The 25,949-nt window shown below is 43.1% G+C and overlaps 1 long non-coding RNA gene across 1 annotated transcript in view; it reads left to right on the plus strand.

Annotated features, from left to right (window-relative positions):
- Positions 1–200: 200 nt before the first annotated feature.
- LOC136996603 (uncharacterized) overlaps positions 201–25,949 on the plus strand; it is a 33,882-nt gene continuing 8,133 nt past the window's right edge. The window contains exons 1-3 of the long non-coding RNA XR_010887610.1: positions 201–251; positions 1,779–1,851; positions 13,098–13,151. This is a non-coding gene — a long non-coding RNA (uncharacterized lncRNA). The remainder of the gene's footprint in view (positions 252–1,778; positions 1,852–13,097; positions 13,152–25,949) is intronic.

The raw sequence follows: 25,949 nt of genomic DNA on the forward strand, positions 1-25,949 counted from the left end.
CAAGAATAGTTCTTTCTGTGCTCCTCGGGCTCTGGCTGCTGCGCTGCTGCCTTTTGTGGAGCTGGGTGCTCATCATCACAGTGCTGTTTGCTGAACTGATTCAACAAGCAGCATTAACTTGATAAACAAGTTTTGCAAGTGCTATTGCAGCATTAGTCAGCCAAGAAATTGCAGTGGCCTGCTTCCTTCCGGCACACCACGGAAGGGCAAACTTCAGAGGGGCCTCAGCTTAGTCCCTGTCTGCACGCATGGTAAGTATATGCGGTCAGTTATATGTGGAAATTGTGGTCATGCAATATGTACAGTAGAGACACCGCTTATATGCATGCATAAGTGATTTACACACATACCTGCAAAACTGAGTCTTTGCAAACAGAGGCCAGGTTTGGTTCTTAGAGTCGACTGGTTTATGGGTTTGTGAAGTAATTATACTGCAAATATGCAGTTCTGTTTCTATCTGAAGGACAAAGGCAGATGGAGATGTAGGTAGAACAGTGGATAAAAGAGATATTGTCAAGGTAGTTAGAACTGTAAGTGAATACACCCTGACAGCTGTCTCACTTTATAGATTTTGCTTCAGAGAGTCTGCCCATTGCCTGGGTGCAACTAGTCATTTCATGTTCGGTAGGGTACTGTATAATGCGTGTTGTACTGGGAACAGTTTGTATTACTGTTTCATTACAGCCTGTGCGTGACAATTATTATAGTGTAACAGTGAATCTAGAGTGCTCAGTTTATCAGAAGCGCGTGCATTTTATTTTGGGAGCTTGCATTATTACAAGTGGGAAAATCAGACAGACTTCTTTACATAGATTTAATGAAAAAATAGGCCATGTTTCAAAGACTATAGCTATTGTATGTTTCCGGTTATTGTTATACTATCAGTTGTCAAGGATGTTCTGAGGACTGTCTAACTACACTGATACTACACTGATATATCTTCTGGAACAGTTTCTATTCCAGAGACATTTATATTATACGGACTCTTGAATTTCAGCACTGACTATGATTTTTATTGTGTGTAGGCAAGTAATCCAATTTCTTGCCAAAATGTCACAATTGTCAAATGGTGATAATAATGCCTATGTTGCAAGGATGATATGAGAAGTGAAATTCGTGTCTGAAGGAAAAGAATGTTTATGAGCAGCAAAACTCATTTTTTCCTACAGATATATATTCTACATTCTCCTACCTCAATATTCGCAGTTCCCTGATTCTCCCCACACAGCCCCAACTCCCACCTTATCCACACTTCTCCCCACACAACCCCAACTCCTGCCTGATTCCTTTTTGTACCTCTAAGCGTTATCAGCATCGGAGGCCTCAAAGCCTAAGGAATGTCCCAACAATCCCCTGCCTCCAAGCTTCCTTCCTGTCTGCAGGGGCTTTCTAAATTTTAAGTTTTCTTACCAGACCCCTCTCAAAAGTGAAGAGGTCTAGTAGCTCAGCAGCGTAGGGGATAACAACACCTCATACTTCTGTGTGTTTTGAGAAACTACTGGCTACTCCAAACCAGCATTCCAGCTCAGGCTAGTTCAAAAATACAAATGCACCCATGGGCTTGTCACTAGCCCATCAAAACAGATCATTGTTGCACTCATGTTCTGGCCTTTTCCTCACTTGCTCACACATTTAGATCTCTTGCATATACCCAGTTATGAGGAACAGGGTTGGTAGAGCCTGAGTGCATAGGACTCATTTCCTTGTGAAAGCAATCTAAGGAAATTGCTGCATCTGAGGTAAGACTGCCTGACAATGTATTGCTCTTCTGATTACAGGTCACTTTCACCTCACAGAAGAGGAGTTCAGGAGATGAGAATTCCCAGAAGCAGACCACAGAGGCTGCAAAAGGTGAGAGACAAGATGACACACAGACGCAAGATACAAGTCTGTCTGCCATGGCTTTTAGCAGCAGTAGCTGTTCTACTGTATGGGGTTAAGGAAGTGGAAAGAGATGGATCTGTTCCAGGTTGTCCAGAGCAGCAGATGATCCAGTTGGTAGAGCCCACGAGGGAAAATAATCTGTGCTTGTCTTTATAAGCAGTATTGTTATGTTTTAGAAATAGGGAAAGAAAAGAACTGCCAAACTATTGGTGTTAGTGCTATTTCTTGTGGGGGGGGATCTTGTTACTATTGTTAAATATAGAAACCTTGCAATAAAGGTTGCAATAAATCTTTGGAGAAAGAATATATATTTAATATATAAATAACATTTTTACTTTTATATAATATTCAAAATCATAAAGTAAAGAAAGGAAACAAATTACAATCACAGCACATAAGAAGCAGCTGAAACACATTCAAATGTTCAAGACCGATCCACTTAATTATTGATCACTCAATTTGTTATTGTCATTTAGATGAGAATAGCTTAGATCTTAATCTTACCAGTGGATTAATGAGGAATCCATTAGAACAGGAAAGTGAAACTACAAGAGACTACTATAGCCTCTTTCAAAATTTAATAAGTGAAAATTTAACAGCAGTGGCAAAATAGCCTATGTTTCTTAACAGGTATAAAGAGGATTTTATAATAATAATGAATTTAGTTCTATCAGCCAAACTTTGAGTTTACTAAGGGCTTGTCTTACACTGTATCCATATGGATACATAAGAGGCTTCCTAAAACCAAGAGTCTTTTCTAGACATAGATGATTTCAGCAAGTGTGTTGCCAGAAGGATTTATCACTGTAAGGATTATTTCTACCTGAATACACAGAAACACCAGTTGGGTTTCAGTTAAAGTGTGTAGTCAGCAAGTTGATGGTCTCCCAAAATAAATATTAACATTTAAAAATATAATGTAGTAAGTTCACTAGTTAACTGAACATGGCCTCCTTTGAAAGCACACAAACATTGTCAAGTTTCAGAATCTTAGAGTATGATAGCTCTATTCTGCTTCCTCAGCTTCAAAAGAGCTTTGAATCTCTCTACCACTGATATGCATGATGCTTTGTTAACAAACCAGAGGATATTGTTCTGTGGATGAATGCACATTCTTATGTAACAAGGCATAAAAACTAAAAAAATAGTTATTAATAATAGAATAATAGGCAAGACAAGGAACTAATTCTTTTAGATATTGGTGTACTAATTCAGAGAGAATAAGAGACACTGGAAGTCTTAAAATAAGATCAAAATGATGACTTCATTAGCATGAATAGTTCCATATAATTAATGTATAATTTAACAGAAAACTAGAATATTAATATGAGGATATTAATATATCCTTATTCAAATAAGGATAGGAAAAGGGAGGATGTTTTGTTTTGCTTTGTATAGCAAGAAAACATACATTGTTTTGGGGTGCAGAATATGTCGTAAATTAGACTTGCGACAATATACATGATAATAATGAAAGGAGAGAAGCACATCACAGCAAGGTGAGCTTACAGTCAGACCATGAAACCCAAGATAACAAGGTGGATGGTTATTTTAAGATCAACTAGCTGAAATGAAAAACTTAGTAGTAATAAGGCATTTTAACTACTTGGACATCTATTGGGAAAAGAGCATGGACTAGCCACAAGAATACGGCGAATTGGTCAATTTGCTTGGTTTTGTTACAGAGAATGCAGAAAACAACTAGAAATAAGGCTCTTAGTTCAGTTCTAACCAGTGAGGAAGAACCGGCTGAGAATGTGAAAGTGGGCAGTGTTTTGTGTGAGAGCATTTGCAAATGAGAGAGTTTGTTGTCCATAGAAAAGGAAGGAAAGATGACAGCTAAAAAAAACCAGTTAGACTTCAGGAAAGCTTAAAAAAACTTAGGGAATTAATGGCTAAGATCTCATAGGAAGGAAGTCTTAGGAAATAAGGAGCTAAGAAGAGGGACAGTTCCTCAGAAAAATAATTCTAAGGGCACATTTATCCCAATTTTGAGTAGAATAGGGATAATAGTAAGGTTAGCTTGACCATGACATGAGCTCACTATTGACATTAAGCATGAGAAGAAAATATAAATCAAGATGGGTCAGACTACTAAGTATAAAGACTAAAAGACTAAAAAGATGTCATGAGAGGATTAAACTGTCAGGAGACATCAAAGATAACAAGAATTATTCTGTATTAGTAGTAAGAGAAAGACAGAGAAGAGGATTAATACCCTACTCAATAGAGAAGAAAATCTGTCAACAAATGATAAAGAAAGCTAAGTAATTGTTGCCTTTGTTTTATCAGACTTCATAAAAAGATCACCTGCAAGCAGATAGTTAGGACAGGTGATGCCAAAATCTTAGCCCAGAATGGGGAAAGAACAGATTAGGAGCACTCAGACCATTTGAAAACATCTGATTTATCTGAGTCTGATCAATATGATCCAAGGATAATTAAAGAATTGACTGAATTAATATCAGAACCATAAACAATTATATCTAATAGCTCTAGGAGGATGAATGAGATGCTGAAAAACAGAAGAAGCAGCTGTAAATTGCTCTTATTAAAGAGGCAGGCAGGAGCTGAGAAATACAGATTGGTCAATTTAATTAACTTCAATCCCCAGAAAAATTCTGGAACAATTAATCATAGAAACTATTATTAGCACCTAGATGATATCAGGGAACGAGAGCAATCAGCATGGACATGTCATAAATCGTGCCAGATAACTTGATTTTTTTCCTCCAATAAAGAAGAGAATTTAGGGAAAGGACAGAAGCAGATGACCTGTTGTCATGTGAGTGTCAAAAAACTAATTAAACTGACATTTTCATTAAAACATTAAAGAAATATGGTCTAGATAAGTCTATTATAAGGGCTATACAGAACTGGCTGGATAGCCAGCAGTAGTTCACCCTCAGAAAGGAAGACTATATTGCTGGATTCCTAGAGTTTGTATTTAGTCTGGTTCTGGTTGGTATTTTTTATTAACAGTGTAGATGATGGAATCGAGAATATGGTTATTAATCTTGTAGGTGACACAAAGCTGAGGGTAACAGAATTAAATTTTAAAATAGTCTTTACAATTTTGAAAAATGCTGTTTAAGAAAATAACAAGGAACATATTCAATAAGAACAAGTTGCATCCTAGTTCAGCACTTCATACTCATATAAGTCAGCTGGTATAAACCATCACTGCCTTTCCTCTTCCCCTTGCTACTCATTTTCTCTCACACCACCTTATGCTAGCATAAGCTTTTCTGGGGCTATGTGGTTGTCTGTATGAGAAAACTGATTCACACTACAATTATCATCTCGGAGTTAACTGTAATCTGGAGCACTTACCTGATCTATTTGATCCTACTTTGGGTTACGGCGATGGATGAGGTGACCTTGCTAGATGTCTTAACAGCCCTGTTTTTCTGTGATTATCCCCTCATTAAAAAGAAGGGGTATATTTGATATAAAATTGACATACCAGTATGATTTTTTTTTTTTTGGCAACAGCACAATATTGTTGATTCTTGTTCAGATTGTGATCCACTGTAAATTCAAGAGATCTGTGTTCTCTGATCTTGATCTACTGGGTGGCTTAGTCACAGTTCCTTGATTTGCTCTGTTTCAGTTTCTTCAGCTTCTTTGAGAAGCACTTTGAAATCTGTGAAAAAGAATTGTTGACAGAACACTAAGCCATTGCTCTTTCCTGTTTGTTAACCATTTCTTCTCTTCCTTTCACTAAGTAATTTACGTTCTTTCTAAGATCCTTTGTAAACATATATATCGCATATGTCAATAGAAATGGTTGTCTAAAAGCAATAAATTCCTGTGACTAGGATGTTTGCACAAGAGCCTGAGGCTTGTTCTTGTATCTAACATGAGATTTATTTTTCTTTCTGTGAATTCTTAAAATATCAAAGTAGTGAAATCTAATGTTAATCCATCAAGAAATGCCAGGGCCCTGTGTGCACCAGTAGGCCTTAACTACCCTGAGCAGCTTTGTCTGGGACCTCTACCAGGGAGCTCTATTTAAGCTCTGGCCTGTGCCCCCAGTCCTCGCCTACGTTGTGGGCAGCCCTGAACCCGTGCTCAGCCCTGTCCCCCAGTTGTTGACTGGACTTCCCTGACTGACCATGGACCTGACTTGTCACCTCTCGTTTCTCTGATGGTCACTGGACTGTCAACAGAACCTGTCACTGTCGCCAGCCCTGTTCTGCTTGCCTGCCTCGGTGCTGTGGCACTGCACCCCTGTTGGCAAGGTCACTGCCCCTCTCTGTGCGTGGTCACCCTTGGCTCCTGGATTGCTTCCCGTCGTAGAGCAGCCCCACTCTTGCTGACAATAAAAAGATTAAAAGTCAATTTATGTGAAATTGCTTCCACTCCAAAATAAAGCTGTATGTTCTTTTCTATTCCTAATACATCACTTGCAAATTCCCACTAACTTTCCTAAGTACAGCGGTAAAGGCAAAGCCTGAAGTCTTGCACATGGTAGATAACAGTCAATAACCATCAGAAGTTGAACTTCAAAGCAGAAGAACTGAAAGGCTAAAGGATATTTTCCTTAATTCTTATTCAGTAGAGCATTTAAGCACAGACTTATTTTCAGTCTGTCCTTAAATTCTCTGAATTTAAGTACATAAGTTAAGAGCTTTCCTCTGTCAACATCTAGCTATGTTTCTATACTTTAGAAATTTGATTCTATACATCAGTATGTAGTTACACCTATAGGTTTACTAGAAACTGTGCATCCTTCTTGTCATGTAAAAAAAATTTTTTTTTTTAAACCCAACAAAATAAAATAATATTTTAAGCCTTGAAATGGTGAGGAGTATGTTCCTCAGGAATAATTATACTTACAGTTATAGCTGAATACATCAGCAAAGTTACATTAACAGTGAATCTATAATTTACCATGAAAGTTTTTTGCACAATGTAATAAAATTCTGATGTTTAGTTGTTTATTAGATTCTTTGAGCCGATGGGAAACTAGATTATTTGAAGTGTCAGGATGAATGTTTAATGCTTTATATATAATCCATGATGTCTCATACAAAATGGAAAAACAGATGACCACAGCTTTAGGAAAAAATCCATTAAATTGTGTGTACTAATGTTAAGACTTTTAAAAACAATAATCTGAGAGGGACTGCCATTTTCGTAATGGTTGGAGCTGGCCCCAGCTGACAGGGCTCTGAGCACATTCCTCCCTTCCAGTTTTGTTGGCCAAGTTGAGGAGTTTAGCTAGCTGCTCCTTCACTGCTAAGAGCTGTTGTGAAGAAAGCTAGATGCAGGGGCCTGCACCGTCTTTCTTTTGTGAGCTGCTGTTTAAGCTGAAGCTTTATCACTGGCCCTCGGCTGTGCTACATCCTAGCTGTGCAGCAGCTATGTCTGTGCCCAGTCTCTTACCTCCTTGGTTCTGGCCCTGATCCGAACTCACTGGCTTGGCTTCCTGGCTTGACCTCAGACCCGTCTCATCTGTGACTTGCTGGGTGATCGCTGGGCTACGACTGACCCTGGTCACTGTCTCCAGAGCTGATCCTGACCTGAACTTGCTGGCTCAGCACCGAACTCCTTAGAGATGAGGTCACTGCTGCCTACCTTGTTAGCACGCTCAGGTCCTGGCTCTCCATCCCTTGCAGAGCAGCCAGGCCTTGCTGTCCACTGATACCAATCCATTATATTGGAGCTGATGCATCTCTTCAAAGCCTCGTAAAAAAGGTGGTATTTATTCCTATTTGACGAAAGAGACATGAAGTGCAATGCGATTGTGTCTTATAGTTCTAAGTTCATATAAGAAGCCTGTGGCAATCAGGAGTTCTAACTGAACCAAAAAACCTTCCCACTTCATTGTATCAGTAACTCTGTTTCATTTTCTCCACTCTTCCTTTGCCTGTTCTTCTCCCACCTTTAATAAGCATTTCTTGGTCAGCCATGAGTGTTACAGTCTTGCAACATTGACCATGCACTGGAGACAAAGGTTTGTTTTGTTCCCTCAGCTTGGAACTTAGCATTTTTGTAGTTTCATGTGCTTGATCTGAATAGTGAGGAGTTTTGAATTCCTACTGGTACAAACATGGATACTCAGAAAGAAAGGGGAATTGCTTAACTGAGATAGGAAGGAAAGAGTGCAGCTGGATTGAAAGAAAAAGCAGTAATGAGGACAAGTTTTGCAAAAAGTTGTGATCAGATGCCTATTAAAGTACTGCTGTTTATTTAGAGGGATTTTTATTAAAAGAACATAAACATTATGTGCAGGATCTTTGATGGTCTGATGATCTTTGGAGGTGCATATGGAGTCAGAGTTAGACTCGGCAGCAAATTTATCATTCATATATGCTTAAAATGGAAGCTGGGTTGAGACTCCCCTTTAGCTGTCATTTCTTGTCTGAAGGATGGTATTTGGCACAGTATTGCCGTCTGGAGTATGCTTTGAGCAGTCAGAATGAGACTTGGAATAGCCACAGTGCCAGTAGTTAACAGACTTGGGGCATAAATGTATTCAAGTCATGCCCGCAGAAAGCAACAACTTTTCTACTGCTTAGGCCTGTAAGCCAGAAGGCTTGTTTCTGTAAAAAATAGAAGCTGGAGTGTCTTTGGCTTTCTAGTGACATCCTAATTCTTTCCACTTTGCACCTGGCCTTCCTGCTGTGCTCCTTGGAACCCGGGAATTAAATCAAATGTACTTCCCTTTCAAAAATTAGGAAAATTGATTCTATAACCTAGATAATTCTGCAGAAATGTACCTACATATTTTTCCTCTCTCTCTCTCTCTCTCTCTCTCTCTCTCTCTCTCTCTCTCTCTCTCTCTCTCTCATTTTCCATGTTTTTTCTGTTGTTAGGATGGCTTTGGTACCCCAAGCTGAGTTCTACTAAGTCCTGAAATTTTCATCTAGTCTTAAGAAAATTCTTCCCTTATTTTCCATCTCTTAAAAAGTAACCAAAACTTTGATCACTGGCAAAAGCAGTGGACCTACAAACAGTGCTGTGCTGACCATGGTAAATGCTGTTTGTTTACTCGTTTTATTTTATTCAGTATGAACAAGGGAAATAGATTGATCAGTTTTGATTTCCATTTTTAAACACTTCTGTTGTACTTCAGTGTAAGGGACATGGGCAAGGGACTATTGAATCTAGTCTTCAAAACTGTTTAATTTGGGAAAAAACGTCTAACCAAGATTATTTCCTTCGGTGCTAGTTTTGATAAATGTATTTCTCTTCACAAAACAGTTTGAGCATAAGATGCTAATTCAGAAATGGTTTTTTTTTCTCTTCCAGTTCTTTCATATATAACTGTTATAAATGGTCGCATACAGAATAACCGTTGATGGTTCTCTCTCACGTTTTGGCAAAAAAAAAAAAAAAAAAAGCATTTACCCTCCAGGGGCACCAGAACAAGACGCCTCCCAGCAAATCAGTAAACAAGTCTTTCCTCTTGCATGCTGATATCAACAAGTGAAATAATTAAGAGCCAGTAGTTATATTGTCATTAGTCCCCTGGGTTAATATTTAACTCCCTCAAAAATGGACATGCTTATAGATATTACAATTTTTCGTGTTGAATTATCTACAGTATCTGATATGACTGCATCGCTGAACATTTAGTTCACATTTTGAAAATTACCTTTGCAATCAGAAGTGCCTACAGGGCAACCACATGGAAAAATTCAGTCTGGTAAGCCGTACTCAGTACAGCTTTGTTTCTGATTACTACAAATCTGGTTTAATAGAAATTCTGCCATTAGTTATGCTGACTTTCTTCCATTTAGTCAGTTGCTCACCTATATTTTTTATGAATTTGAAGAAAGGCTTGTGGTACTGTAATTGCTGATTTCCTCTCAAGGGTTTTTCTTCAGAGAAAGATGAAAGGCTGTTGTGTTTGTCATATCTCTCTCCCTGTCAGCTAATTTAGCTAGAACATACGCTAGACAATACTGAAAAAAACTAAATGTCAACTTGAAACATTCAAAATAGAAGCTTAGAAGGCATATCATATTTTCATGTTTTTTAATCTGAAGGACTGAAAATAATTATAAAGTACCGACGGAAACTTGTTAGATGACAACCGGGTGAACCAGCTTTTTGTTGAATCACATTCCTGTCATTTGTTTGCAGTATCTGACTTATTTTTTCCCTTACGTAAAAAGCTGCAGTATTAATAGACACAGAAACAGTTGGATGTAAAAGCAAAGAGAAAAAGAAATATCATTAGTGTGTGAGATTTGCTTTGAGATACAGAAGATTATGGCTAACAGTTCTGCATCTGGAGGCTGAGTATGTGAGAAATGGTGATACATTTCATTTTAGGTTCATATCTTAAATGAGTAAAGGAATTCTCTGAAAATATTTGGAGCTTGGGGAAAATATTTTTTTAAGATGAGTGTGAAAAAAGAGTCTAATATAAAATAAATAAAATGTTTCTGTAAGAAAATTAAAGTGTCCATCCAGATGTTATTTATGTATTCTTCCTAAGCTTGAAGTATCTTGAGAACTAACTGAAAGAAGAACAAAACTGCTCTTTTCACACACCAGTAACTAAACATCTTATGCCTTAAAGTGCTTGATGACATTCACGCCCTTCTGAGGCTGTGTCCTGTGCTGTTTAGCTATTTTTCAATTTTCATTGTATTTTCAAGGCATTTGCTTTATTTCATGTCCAGCGCCAGCACCATTTTATTGTTAATATAATAAAAGGCATTTCACAAACCACCCAAACTCTTTTTCTGGAAGCTCAGTCTTAAGAGCACTTTTTTCACCCTTTCCTCCCAAGTCAAAATATTACAATATTAATATAATGCACACTTACAGATGTTTACAACCACAATAATTAAATAGACTTGTTAACAGTATTTAACTAGTCTTTCAACTGGCTGCACCCAGATGGGAGGTGATCTCTGACTTACCTATAGGTAGACTACAAGATACTTCTCATACTGTTGTCTCAGAAAAAGAAGAACCAAATCAGTGATGAATTTGATTGTCAAATTGAATTTACAAGAATTGTTAGTTAATTCATGTTTGGTAGAGTTTAACTTTACCCATTGCTGGTATACACAGGACTTATATGATTCTGTAAGTCTACACAGAAATGCAACGAGAAGAATTTGTGCTTTCCAGTTTTGTTCTATCAAACCTTATTAGAAATTCTTTTAGTTTTTGCTTATGAAATCTGTCATCACCTGTCAATCAGAGATGGAGGACAGTAATCAGTGTAACAAATTAGTGGAAGGGACGTGTATTCTTTCTTTTGTTTTAATGTGTTTTGTGTTGTGAAATTTTTCTGACACTTCAGATTTTAAATGCTAAAGCAGGAGACTAAGTGTTCATGAAAAATTTGTATATGAATTTTAGGGGTTTAAAAATATGTTACAAAATTTACAATTTTAAAGTTTGCTGTTTAAGAAGATTACCTGGTAATTGTGTGCAAACAGCCTCATTGTTCTTCAGCTTAGATCAAAAGCAGCGCATAACATGGTTAACAAGCAAAGATTTAAAAAATCAAGAGATGCAGATGTCGATTCATTCTGAATGAAGATCATTTTTAAAAAATACGAGTTATTTCCCTGAATTTCATTTCAGATTTAAAAATCACCCATGAAGAGTCTGAGTAGCACAGGTACAGTAGCAAGCACTGACATAGCGGCTTATGCAACATCAGTTAAAAAAACACCTTGCCTGCAATAGAGGCTTTCCAGGCCACCAGACTCGGGAGGAAAACTTCAGTAACCAGAGCAAGCTGAAATCGGTAAAAGGAATATCAGTCTAAAATACAGACCTTTACTTTTGTACAGTGGTACCACCACTGGTTATTAATACAGGGGAAAAAAACCCAACCATCAACTATTGTAGTAATACATAAGGGGAAAGTTGATTTGTAAGCAAATCAGGATTCAAATTTTCCACATCTTTAAAGGTGAAAATCAACACCTTGAATGGGTCTATGGAGATTAGGTAATGCATACTCCAAAAAGTTAAGTGAGGTATAATCAAAGTACTAGGTTAAAACTTTCTTTTTCCCCCGCACATGAAAAGGATACATTTCTAAAATTGTAAGGTCAAGTAACTGAAGTTTTTCTAGTATGACTAGGAAAGAGTTAATTTTAGATGAACACCTCATTAAACGAAAGCAGAGTGTTTATATTAGTTTTGTCATTTCAGTAGTAATTCAAATTGCCAAGCATGAGAAGGGGTGGGTGTTAAGTGCTTGAGTAATAATAAATCCATGATCAAAATGAAACATAGTGTTTGCATATGGGGATGACAGTGACATGGTGAATGTCTCTTGGCCAATCAGAGACTAGTACAAAATAATAATCTTGTAGAATTTGAAAGCATTGTGAAAGAGTGGTGACTATAATGCCACAGTCCATATGTGTTTAAAGGTGACTGTGATGCAAGAGAACTTTAGATAGTACCTGTGAAACCAAGTTGCGGCCCCTGACTTTCATCTGCAGATAAAAGAATTTGATGCTTCTTTTATCAGCAACTCAAGACTGAGTTCTGTCTTAAATTCTGAAATCTTATTTCTGATTATGAGACACTCTATTACTACTTATAAATCTCAGCCTGAGAGATTCTGAACACTTGCATCTTCCCTAAACTTCTGTGTGTAGTTTGCCTTTATTATGAATACTGCAGTGAAATGTTGTAATATATAACAAAAGGTAATTCCAGTCTCAGAAACAAGAAAAAAGGTAGGAAGGAGAACTATTAGATTATCTGATCCCTGGTTAAATAAGTTTTATAAAATTTGTACTACTCCATTCCATTGTGGAATAGTATGTGATGAGACCAATTATGTCATACTATAGTATTATCGCTATGTATTTTCATGTCTTGTGATATTTAGGAAAGGAGGTGTTTAGTGTCTCAGCTTTTACAGTGATATATCAGGAACTCAGCACACGTTTTACTTAAAGGTTTCCAATCCAAACATGCTTGCAACAACTGTCTTGAAAATGTGAAGCTTAATCATTCAAGAATTAGACCGCAAAAAGAGATACCCAGATTTATTATTTGGCGTGTTTTGGTTTGGGGGAAAGTGAATTATTGGTTTTTAATCATCGGGCTACTGGTATTGTAATATGTGTGTGCAAAGAGGCACAGCTGGTTTTTTTTCTTACACCATTATATCAGAGAAGAAGGAAAGAATAGATCAATACCATTAGGAAAATATGCCAACTTTGGGACCAGACCAACCAGAGTATTTAGTTCTTTCAATTCTTTTACAGTTGATGAACGGAGCAGACAACAGGATTAGGCCAAATCACACAAGCTTTGCTCAGGTGAGTAGTAACTCTTACCTTTTATCGTCTCAGGTTTGAATCAGGGTTTCTCTGAAAAGGTGAAATATTTAAAGTTCTGTTAGATACTTGTATCTTTTATTGACCTATAAAAATATTGGAACTGCACTTTTAACCTTTCTGTTGAATGTAAGTAATATTAAGCGTTATTTTAATATGTTGAATTCATTTTTTACTAATCCACAAAAGCAGATTCTGTAAAATACCAAATGGCTCCTCTTCTAGTGTACACCATGTTGAAAACCACATGGTTCATCACACAATGAATTCTGACTTTTATGCTTAATATGCTATAGTTCTTATTTGTAGTCTAGAACTGCTTTCAGCTTTGCCAATATTTTCTAGCATTGACTCACTGAAGATATGCATTTATAAATGCATATTTATTATTCTGTAGAATGTCATCTCTTTAGAGTTTATTTTAGTAAGTTATGGAGAAAGATGGGTATGCTCAGTTTTTCCATGCAAGTTTATGTGTTTCATAAAGTCACAGGAACACCACACAAGACAGAGGTCATGTTTAAGTTCTTTACTGTTTGCTATTGATGGTTTTATTTAACCATTTTGTTAAAAAGACTAGATGGAATAATGAGCCCTCTAGTGGCTGTTGACCCTCTTAAATACTCATTGTAACGCTCTTGATTTAACTAATACAAAAAAAGAAAACCCTCCTTTCTTTTTCAGTAGCAGCATGATTTTTGTTGCTTTAACTCTTGGGATGTTGTTACCACTACTCTTATACACCTAGGAAATGGAATAGTAAGAGCTGGGCTGCTTCTTTTTAAGGCATGAAAGAAGTACCAGTAGAAAGCAGATTCAGAATTACGTCTGCATGATACATAATACTCTCTCTAAGGAGAGTTTTGCTTTAAAAGCAAGAATAGATGTCTGATTCTGCAAAGTTTTTATTATAGAGAAAGCTCATATCCTTGCTTTCATATTAATGAGTTAAAATCCAGGGAGCTTCTGATGGGGCAGCCTGGTGGTCTTTGCTCTTTCCAATCATGCTTTGACTGGCAGACGTATCCAAAGAGGCAGGAATCCAAAAAAAAAAAAAAATTTTTTTTTTGGTTCCGCTAATGGCAGTGGCATTTGGTCACTAGGAGCTTGGCAGGGGCCTAAACTCATCAAGCATTTTTTAGTACTTCATGTACTGATAGAACAAATGCTAGAAAAAGTTGTGTCAATGTTCATTCTCATTTCTTGCCTTGTAGAGTGGACTTGAGCTGACACTGCCACAGTTCAGGGTAAGCAACTGCTTGAGAAAGGCCAGGCAGACAGCATTTTGTTGGATAATTCTGAATAGGTCACTTTGCAAAGAATTCTGTCATGGGAGACATGGATAGAGCCTTGTTTTGCATCTGAGTACTCTAGCTATCCAGCTACAGAGGGTCCTGCAGGGAAGGAATAGGAACTAAACTCGATTTCCTAACCTCACATCCGCAGATGAAGGAGAAATAGGGGATGGCAGGAGGGAAGGGCAAGACTGAATCCCTGGAACAAAGGGGTGTGTAAAAAAGGCAAAATAAAAGAAATCAGGTAATGAAAGTGACAGTGGCAGAGGTTCTGCAGCAAGGAGAGGAAGGAGGGGACAAGAAATTGCATTCCCTCCTCTGTTAGAAATAGAAGAGGGAAATAGATTCAGTATTTCTCTAATGAGGTGGGGTAAGAAGGATCCAGCTCTAAACAGCAGCAGTCACCAGACTGAAATTCAGTGATAAATAATTTGGATTAAGTTTTCTTAAAATGTGTAAGGATTGCATTTTTGGAAAGGAGTTGTCATGAAAATGTAAGATGTTTTGCTTAGGCCTATGGAGCGCATAGTGTTTGAAGGAAACAAGAGAATATGATTCTGATGCAGATTTAGTATCTCTGCCTATATTCCCTGTCTCAGGATTCAGATGAATCCTGTAGTCAGTGGTTCCTGTATTCATACTACAGCAATGGATGTTTGCTAACAGTTTTCATTAATAGAAGGGATTTTTCTTTTTTCAGTCCTGCTGGGCTGTGATTCCTAGATAGCTCAGTTCCTTTTAGTTTCATTCAGTCTGTTTCATGAGTCCAGGAAATATTTGCCATAGAGCTCTCCAAATGTATCAGGGCTCAAGGATCAGGTACACGTGAGCGTTTGATTGATGGTATGTGTCATGCTTCAGAGCTAATTGATTTTTGTTTTCTCCCCTGGTTGATTGCTAGGAAGACTTTTTCCACATTCTCAACCTTGAATCTTCCTTTCTCTGTAGCACAGTCTTGTCTTCCTGCCAGGATATGGGCCAAGGCTATGGTACTCAGTACAGGCATTTTACCCAGTGGGTCATACCGGACTCAGTAACTGATTTTTCCCTTTAGAAACTATGACAAATGGTGAAAAGAAGAACCCAAATTACTTTCTTACAGCAAAGCATTACTTAACAGCAGAAACAGGGAAAAAGAGATTAGCAGAAACTGTTTGTAATGTAGTCCTGCAGAATTACACCACAGCCAGGTCTTCTCATTTGTCTTGGTGATCTGTGAGCAAATCTGTGGAATGATTCAGTTAAGCCAAGTTATCTACCAACTACTTCAATCTGCAGCATAATCAGAAACTCTCGTGCAGGCACAAAGTGATCAAGCATCCACAGGAAACACTGAAACTGAGAAAACCCAAGATTACTTTCAAACCCACAAAGTGAAGCCGAGAGAGGAAGTGGGGAAAGTTAGGGACTTTTCCTATGCTTACAGTTGTACTTACACTAGATGAAAGTTTTTCAAGCAGAAGGGTAAAATTTACACGGATGGTTCCCTTTCAGATATTTCTACAAGGAGAAGGATCAGTAAGAACAACGTGAGGTCAGTTTCTCCCTCGTCTTACCAAGTCGTGATCCTTTCTACCCCTCTTCCTTCTACTGAGCAATGACGTAGACTTCTCAACAAAATAAATGACAGGGATGAAATGAGCACACCTTTATGGCTGTGCAGTACCCAGTCCAAAAGAAATAGCTGGGCTCCATCCAAGCCAGAGCATGACTGGAAGCATACCGCAGCAATCCCAGGGCCATATTTAGGCAGCTGGAAAGGAGTGACCAAGAGAGAAATGGTCAGGGGAAACTATATGCCTGAATACCAGCAGGTGGCAAATTCCTGAGCTAAAAACAAGGTGTGCATCTACAAAAGGACCGATTCACAATTCAGACAGCTCGGCCATGTATCTTGCTTTCCATCACCACCAAACTGCATTTAACAAACTACCCATCTGTCTGATCTCATCTCATCGACTTAAGTCATGTAGGCATCTGTACCTAAGCTAGGCATATTACACCTGACCAGTCTACTTGTAGATGTGATGAATCATGTGCTGCCGGTACCCGTTTCTTACTGTTGACTCCAAGAGGATTACTAGAATGACTAATTCAGTAGAGGATTCCCACCAGTTATGGCTTATCTCTTAGTGCCTTTGCAGGGGTAGACCTGAGGTATATGACATAATGCAATCAGCTGCAAAATAAAATGAATCTCATGTGTACTCTTAACATCTCAAAAAGGGTGAGAAATTGCACCATCTCCTTACTGCATGCATTCTTCCCTAAAATCTCAGGTGGTTATGGGAAACAAAAGAATAATATCGAAGCAATCTAATCTGCGGCTGTAGAACTAGCTCTGTATGTGATTCTAGCCAAAGATAACTAGAGACAGTTGATAACTTCAGTGGAAGATTCTTTCTGTATTTTCACATTTGTGCAAGAAGAAAGGAAAAGGAAGAGGAAAGCAAAGCAAAACAAAGCAAAGCAAAGCAAAGCAAGAAGCCAGAGAAGCTGCAAAACTTACCTTGCCTGTGTTTAGAGATCTAATTTTTTGTGTAAGGGCTGTACAACTTTATCTCCTCAACTTCTGTCTTCCCTGGTATGTTAAAGAACATAGAATGGCTTCTGGAAAGCTTCCAAAACTTGCTTAGGAGGTGGCTGTTAGTGTATAATCCAATCCCATCTAATTTAACTGGCCATGTCCTTTCATTGAAATTCTTCCGATTGCTGGGGCATTCCAAGCTGTCGTGGCCGTGGCCGTTGCAAGTGGGAGGGGCGTTAGATGAGGGAGGACAGAAGAGTTAGTCCAGGGTGCTTTGGTATCAAAAACTGCAAGCAGGAAGCACGGAGATATAACTAGGTGCTACAGTTGTAGGAAAGCAAGTAGCTCCAGCCGATCATCCGGAAGGAGCCAGCCTCCTTTTCCTCCACCAAAGACATCCACAGACAATTAGGGCATGCTGATTTCATGCATGCTGTTCTTCAAGGATTCAAGGCCAAAGAAATGTGTTGTCTCTCCTCTTAGCTAAAAAAATGCAACGTGGGTTTGTGGAGTCACCTAGCTTCCCAGATTGGGAATGCAGGAGTGACTCACTTCGTAGGAAGAAAATTGAGGAATGGCCGGCTAAAAGGGCATAATAAAAACCCTGCAAAAAAGGGCTTCATTTGCGATCTTTAAGCCACTATGCTTACATTCATATTTTGATATTGCAATGTGAAAGTAATTCAATCCCACAGTGGAGAAGTTAGCTTTTGGGGTCCCAGCTGCATCAGTAATTTTTCTCACTCTCTCTTACTGTGCTGCTCAGGAAGGTTTCTGACCCACAGAACTTGGTCCAGTCTCTAGGCTCCTTGGCCTGAGCCAGAAAAGGTCCTGCAGTACTGGGATGGCAAAAAAAAAAAAAAAAAGAAAAGAAAAAAAAAGGTGCTATTCACAGATGTATTCCATGATAACAGAGCAAAAACCACGAGAAAGTTGTATTTGCAATCTAGGAGACAGCACACAAGGAAAGATGAAACCATCTGAATGAAGGAATCTGATAAATATCCTCCAGTTCTATGGACTCACAGGAATGTTTTGCACTTTGTTAGATACAGCTAAGGCCTTTCAGAGCCCACGGCATTTCTTTTCCCACAAGGTTCTTCTGCTCCTTCCTGACCACCTTCTCCATTTCCAGTGGACCCCTTGCACCTAAACTTGACCAAGGCAGAGGCCTCAAGGCTGCTCAGTCAAGACATAATGAACATGAGAGCCTCACGGCCGGGGGGAAGAGATCCAGACCAGTGTGTGCTGGACAAAGAAAGATACTTTTAACATCTGTGTCTTGATCGATCACTTCCTTTGCAAACTTCTTGTTTTGCAGTTACGCTCCTAGCAATGCTTGTTGCCAGCCAGCATGTCACAGGCCCAGGTTCTTAATCGCTGGAGAGCCCGGGTACGGGCAAAGTTCCCACTTGGCGCCTGCACTAATACACGCGCTGGAGAGGTTTGCGGTTCACGTGCTGGACCTGCCGGCTCTCTTTGCTAGCAGCACCTCACCCGAAGAAAGATGCGCACAGGTACCTCTTCTCTCTGCCGTCTCACAGGATGAATAGACTCAGGGGAAGCAGGCAGACCTCCCGCGGTTAATGGTGGTGGCCTGGCTTTCCTCTGCTTCCTGTGGTGGTTATTTCGCGCTGAAAGAACACTTTTCTTGTACGCTGACCCATGGAGAAGAAGGATGTTGTGCATGAGCATCTTTTCCATTCCCGGCTAAACAGTAAGGATGTTGCTAGCAGCTCAGGGAGCTCCAAGATGCTCTCGATAAAGCCCTCTGCATGGCAAGAGCTGCTGCTCATGACAGCGGGCTCTCCAGAGCTGTTTCCCTTGCCTCTTCAGGCTCTGTAGCTCCCAGGAGGCGCCTCTGCCTCAGCCTGACTGCACATCCTGCCCTTTCTCTAGCCTCCCTCTTTATAACACTGAAATGCAACCCAGGCTTGGGAGGGGGGAAGAAAAGGGTTCCTCTTCTCTCATCATACCGCAGGGAAGAGGCAAGAACACGCTTGTTGCATTCGAGCGGTGTAGCAGTGGCCCCAGGCTGATGTGGACCCTGCTGAAGGGCTGGGCCTGTTTTTTCAAGCACACTACCACTCGCACCAGGCGTGAGGCTCTGGGCGAGTTACCTGACATCTAAGCAGTTTGGAAATCAGGCGGAGATTCAGGCCTGCCTCTCGCTGTGGAGAGGCTGAAGAACTGGCTCCAAGCAGCAATGTTACCTTATTCTTGGTGGCTTGTTTGGACACTTTGTGCACTCCCGTTTTGCAGGCAATTTTGATTGATACATTGTTGTTCAGCAGCAGCCTCTGCTGCCCGCTTCAACAGTCTTCTCCAAACTTCCTTTTGACCAGTTGATCCGAGAAGCCCAGAGGACAGCACCGAGCATCCTTTATATTCCACGTATCCATGCCTGGTGGGAGGCTGCTGGACTCACCTTGAGAGCTACGCTCACAACATTGCTAGAGGGCGTTCCAGCATATGCTCCAGTGCTGTTGCTCGCTACGTCGGATGTTTGCCATGCAGATCTCCCGGCAGAGGTATTTCTCTCACTGCCTTCCCGGCTTCTTTCAGTCTCACGTTAATTTATCACTCCATTAAGCACCGAAATACTGTGCTCTCCTAAGCCATTCAACACCGGCATTACTAGGGCACCCTGCTGGCATCTCTTCCCTCTGCAGTTGCCACAAGGCTTCAACCTGAAGGGCAGCAAGGCAAGTAAATCCAAAACAGGCAACCTAGGAGATGCTCAGTGTCCTCCCTTGGAGCACTGGAACCTCGGGTCGCTTCACAGAGCTTTAATCCTAGAGGTGTTCCTTAAACAAGATGCCCTAAGTTGCCCTGCCGACCCACTACAATCTCGCCTTTAAGGCCAAGAAGCAAACTTGTTCTAGCCTCTCCCTTATTCAAAGCATTCCTCAGCTTCACTGGAAAAGGCATTCATCTTTGTGGAGCAGAACACAAATTTGCGGGGGGCTTACGGCTGCGCTGTCTTTTCTCCTCCCACCTCAGGTACGAGCTTTATTTTCTGAGCTTTACGGAGAAGTTTTCAGTGTCCAGTCACCTAGCGAGGAGGAAGGGAGAAAGTTTTTCGAGGACTTGCTTGTCCAGCAAGCTGCTAAGCCTGCTGCACCACAAAAGAAAGCAGGTGAGGCTATTCTACAAACACAGCGTTGCTATCTCTAGCTTAGCAGCCACTCGGCATTTGCTTTGGTAATAGATTTCCTGGCACGAAGGTTTACTCTGCTTGTGTCCGAGTATCATCACTTGGCTAACCTTTTCTGGTTGACTGAAGCTTGTCAGGCACGGGAAGTCCTCCTGCCTGCGGCATCACCACCTGAGCCTCGACTGCTGACAGAGGAGGAAGACAGGCAGCTCGAGGAGCAAGGGGATGAGACACGGCCAGCGGTGCCTGCAGAGTCCAGTACACCCCTCTCTACTGGCAAGTCCTTTCTTCCTTTTTTCTTTTTTTCTTTTTTCCTTTTTTGGATAAGGTGCCAATGACATTGATATCTTCCCTCTTGTCATGGCATACCTGGTTTTGGTGATGCCGGTGGCTTTATGCCAAAAGCATTCCATTTCCAAATTAGGTGCAGCATGTGAGGTCAGTCCCCAGGACAGTCACTCAACGTGCTTATGAAATAAAGCCCAGCCACAGAGCTTGGCTCACACTGTAAAACACTGGCCTCGATGGCCCCGCAACGGCTAACTCCTCAAATGTAACATGTTGTTTAGAGCAGTTGCTGAACACTGCACAAGTTCTTATGGTAACAGGAAACAGTGAGGATTTTTCCTTTGCTTTTGCTTCCTTTTTCTCTTCCTCTCCCTCTTGCCTTCCTGCCCGCCACCCCCGCACCAAGTAATTGCCGTCTGTCTGTGAGGCTTAGGCAACCTCTGCTTTTGGAACACAGGGGAAGGAGAGCTTGTCTCCAAAGACTTTTCTGCTTCTCACCTCTTTTACTTCCTGTGATGAGAGACGAAGCCACCTGAGCTTATGACCCTGCTTTGTGCTCATGTCTTCGGTCTACAGTCTGCTCTGTGCCCAAAATCGTCAAGGGCATTCTTTTATGCATGATATAATCTAATAGTTGTTGCGCTTTTTAATTCTAATAACAATTGGACCCCCTTCACTTGCTGCCCTCTCTCCCTCAACACATGCATGTAGTGAGCCAGCACAATGGTACTTCAGTCCCTCTCACCATTTCCCTTGTGCACCGAGTAAGACGACGGTGCTAGAGTTTGCAGACAGAACTGCTTAGCTAATGCTTTGGCTTGCTTTTTCTCCTATCTCTGTGCAGCTGCCTGCAGACAAAAGCGAAGGAGGAACGCATCTCCCTCAGAGAGCCTAGCAGAGAAGAGGAGGAAACGCTCACCCCCTGCTGAGAAGGAAACCAGCCTCTCTCTCAGGGTAGGCTGGAGCTCACTGATCCACCTTTGCTTCCCGCTCTGCTGACGACCCTTGAGCTATCCGTTCTGCCAGCAGAGCTGCAGGCATGGGCAACATTCAGCTAACGGGGAGACAGAAGCACCTGAGGAGGCTCCCACTGCCAGCTGGCAGCCCTCTTTCTAGAGGCTCTGTGGCCTCTCTTCAAAAGATGCATTTCGCAGGGCCCTGCGCTGCAGCCACAGAAGCTCATGCAAGGCAAGAGGGGCTTTGCTGTGGCAGCCGCTGTCCTTTACTACAAAACGGGCCATGGCAGTTCCCGCTGTTCTCAGAGAAGTTCACTTGCAGTTAGGATCGTGGAGGTGACTGATAGCCTGAGGAGCAGCACAATGCTAGCTGAAACTGGAGCCTTGCTTTTTCTCGCAAGTCGGACACAGGAGCTCATTTCCTCCATGGAAATCTGCTGCGATATTTAGTCTGTTCTTGGGCGTTTCACTCCTTTTTTATTTAGCCATACAAGGAAGGAGGATGCGAGTTGTGTGGGACCATTTTCTTTTGTGTCTGAACACATCGAGAGCCTATTCAAATGATCACGTGTTAACGTAAACTTGTACTGTCTCCCTTTTTTCTTCAGCAACTGCTGAATGTCGTTGGCGACGCAACAAAGGGCTGCAACATCCGCCACCTCGAAAAACTACACCTGGTGCTCAGCCAGTGTGTTTTCCGCCATCGGCAAGACGATGACAAAACGCAGTTGATAGAGGTACTTTGCTTACACAGCACTTCCTGTCACTGTTCTGCACTTCTTCCTTGCGCACTGTGGATATCCTGCTTATTCGCTATTCCTCTCTTTCCTGCTTAGCAGTCTGTGTTACATACGAGTTGCTGACTTCCACCTGGAAGGCATCTACACAGACTTTCATTTCATACAAAGCAGCTAGCTACAGGATTTTACATTTCTATTCCAGCTTATAGCAAGTTTGCCTGTGTTTAGTTGGCAATTATTATTCCTTTTTTATCTTTTTTTTATCTTTTTTTAGGAAATGAAGGAAGAAATTGAAAACTTCTCCCGTGCTCAGTAACAGGAAACGTGCTTCTACTCTGCCATTCTTTTTCATTATTTGCTGTTTAGTCCTCAGTGCACAATTCAGTGAAGAGAGCCTGTAGTTATAATATAAAGACATCTGTTTGAATATATATCCAAATATAGCGAGGCTATACCAATAAAGCTCATATAAATCCTTTTAAGCTTTCTTACTGGCTATTTGTTGCTGTTGTTGTTCCATACCTATTGCGTATACATACGTGATCTGTTGAGATCAATGTGTTTGGCCTTCCTTTCGCATGTGCATTGCCTGAAAGTCTCGTGCCTGGCATTTTTAGGAGACCAATGGTCCTCAGTGCCTTTGACCTACACACATCTGGACGTCTTCCCAGTAATCTCAGTGCCTCTCTCAAAAGAAAGCAATGGAAAACTCGACCATCTTTGCCCAAACGGTGACAGGCGGTTTTTCTGGCGCCGCCTGTGCTGCTGCCTATGCCGTTGTCTATTAGGCAACGTTGCAAGGCAGCGCAGAGGTCATTCTTCTCCGGACCTGCTCGCGCCCCCAGGGATTCTCAGAGAAGGAAAACAAGCCTGCAGCAAGCGTCGGGGAGGAAAACTCTTCCCCAGGCAGCGGCACTTTGCTGTGCTCGGGGTGCCCCGCGCCCGGGCACGTCTCAGCCCGCAGCGCTGCCTGCTGCGCGCCGCCCCCCCCCAGCAGCTCTCCTCCGCCCGCTCGGCGGCAAGCGGCGCTCGCGCTCTCTCGGCCCCTCGCCTCGGCCCCGGCCCCCTTCTCGGCCCGCCAGCGCCCCCGGCAGCCGCTCCGCCGCCGGGCACGGCTCTCCCGGCACAGCTCTCCGCCCGGGCGGCCGCGCCGCGCCGAGCCGCGCCGCGCCGCGCCGAGCCGAGCCGAGCCGAGCCGCGCCGCGCCGCGCCGAGCCGCGCCGAGCCGAGCCGAGCCGCGCCGCGCCGAGCCGAGCCGAGCCGAGCCGAGCCGAGCGGCGCCGAGCCGAGCCGAGCCGCGTCGAGCCGCGCCAGCCCCCGGCTCCCTCGGCGCCCACCCCCGCCCGCAGCGCCCGCCCGGCGCCCACCCGCCGCGACCCGCCGCGACCCCCAGCGCCGCCGGCAGCCGCGCTCCGCGCCGGGAGCCGCCCTCGCGGCGGGAAGCGCCCCCGAGCCCCGCCGAGGCTGCGAGCCTGCCCGGGGCTGCAGCGCCCACGGCGCCGGCTGCCCCCGCACCCTCGCCCCCGCCGCGCCTGTCGCGCTCTCGGCTCCGCGCAGCGGCCCCGCGCCCCGACGCCTCGCCGCCCGGCGCCCGCGCTCTGCCCCGCCGCTGCCCCGGCCCGCCTCGCCCGGCCGCAGCCTGTGCTAGCGCGCCCCGCAGCCGCGGCGCTCCAGCCCAGGGCGCTGCTCTTCCCCAGCGCTCTCCTGCTCGCCCCGCCGAGGCTCAGCGCCCTCGCCACGGATGCGACCGGCGTGTTCGTCGCACTGCTTTAAAGGCTCGCGTCTGGCATTGTAACACAAGAAATCGGCTTGGGGCAATGGTAACTCCCTTGCCAGGCTTGCTTGCCTGGATCGGCAGCGGTAATGGGCCTTCTTCCCTTCTGCCCTTCTGAGCGCAGATCCAAAAGCTGCCCTGGCAGATGGCCGTTGGCAGACGTCCATCGCAGAGCAAGCGGCCGTGGGAGCGTCGTCTTTCTTTTCCTGCTTCTGCCCGCTGCAAACAGCAATCAAGCAAACAGCAGGCAAGAAAATCAGGAGGAGAGAGCGCTCCTGCCCTTCCCCTTTGTGCAGTGCAGTGCTGTGCGATGCAGCAGGAAGAGCCGAGAGCGAACAGCTGAAGGCGCCACACACACTTTACCCCAGACTTTGGAGAAGCTCCAAGACAGCTAAGTGCTTACGAAGGAAACAACCACCCGAGCTGTAAAACTGTGAGCATCCCTCAAGGGGCACAACCTTTGCTGATCTGGTTTTACATTTGACTCACTGTGTCCCCTCAGAGAGGGCTGCTGCCCAGGCGCTCCTGCTCCTCTGCATCTTCTACCCTTTCACTTGAAAAGCCCTCCCTCCTGCTCTCTCTCCTTGCTGCTAGCACTGGTGTCGAATGGTAGTGCTCCTACGAGTAGGGCTGCTGCTTGCCTAGGTGCTTGCCCAGCACTCCCTGGCAGGGCAGCGCTACCCAATGCAGTGCACTTGCCCCGGATGACGGGAGCATCAGTGCAGCCCTCTTTGGCTTCAGGAGGTTCAGAAGCCTCTTAGCCTGGGATTTGCACCTGCATCTTAGGAAGGAGAGTGTGCTGGGAACTGACAAGTATGGACTTGGTGGTGTGGCTGTGTGTTTCCTTCCCCTTCGGAATGAGCAGAAGAAGAGGACGGTGAGCATAATCACGGTGAAGAGCCTGCCTGTTTGGAGGTGCTGGGAGCTGCACTTGACTTTGAGGAAGAGGGTGAGGCTGAATACCAGCATGAGGGGCGTGCAGAAGAGGAAGTCCAGGACTCCAATGGTGATGAGGAGTATGTGGCAGTTGCTAGAGAGGCGAACAGTGCTAGAAACTTACCCCAGCATGTTCAGCAGCAGCGAGAGGCTCCAGAGCAGGCCGGAAATGATGCCAGACAAGTGCTTTGGGCGATGGCTTCGGCACCAGATGGGACAGAGGACAGACGGGCACCTCTCGATGCTGATGGCTGTCAGGAGATACAAGCCAGTTCCGTACGTGAAAAGATCCAGGAAGAGGAATATCCCAAACTGCACTCCCACATTGAACTGCATCAGGCACTGAACTGTTTCGATGGCGATGCAGAGCAGGTAGCCAAAGTCAGCGGCAGCCAGGTTCAGGATGTAGACAGTGAAGCGGTTCCTCTGGATGCAGAAGCCGAGGTACCACAGGACCGTGCCATTTCCCACCATGCCAGAGGCAGAGCTGATGAGGCAGAAGCTCTCCATGAACTTGAGGAGAGCATATGACGGCTCTGCCTTTTGCACAGTCCCACTGTAATTAGTCCCTTCAGCCAGGCTTGAACTGCTTTGAAAGGAGAGCATTATGAACTGATCAGTCACTATGAAATAACCAAAATGGAGAAAGTTTCTTCTTCTCTCTGTTTCTCCAAGAGACAGAGGGGAATTTAGTGACTGATACACTGCTTTTATACTTACAGCCTTGTGGCCTGGGACAGCTGTCGCTCACGGAGTATGCATGGCTGATGTCTGGGAAGGTAACAGCAAGGTGCTACATATTGAGGAGAAGGCAAAATCATGCAGAAATTTGGAGAGGTTGAAGCAGGAAGACAGGGTGAGACAGTTCAACAGAGTTAAAAAAAAGAAGCAGAAGAAAACATTGCTACTTATAGAGAGGGAGGAGCAGGAGATGGGGAGGGGGTAACTCTACGCAGTGATCGTGTGTGTGTGGATGTCTGTGAGAGAGGACATGAAGATGGAACAGCAGAGACAGAGAACATCCCAAAGCATTAATGATGGCAAGGAAATGCTGAACCTTTCCCACAAATGCTTACCTTCCTGCCCCAGTGCATCGGAATTGACTGC

This window comes from Apteryx mantelli, unplaced genomic scaffold (genome assembly GCF_036417845.1).
Source record: "Apteryx mantelli isolate bAptMan1 unplaced genomic scaffold, bAptMan1.hap1 HAP1_SCAFFOLD_53, whole genome shotgun sequence".
NCBI classification, from domain to species: Eukaryota; Metazoa; Chordata; class Aves; order Apterygiformes; family Apterygidae; genus Apteryx; species Apteryx mantelli.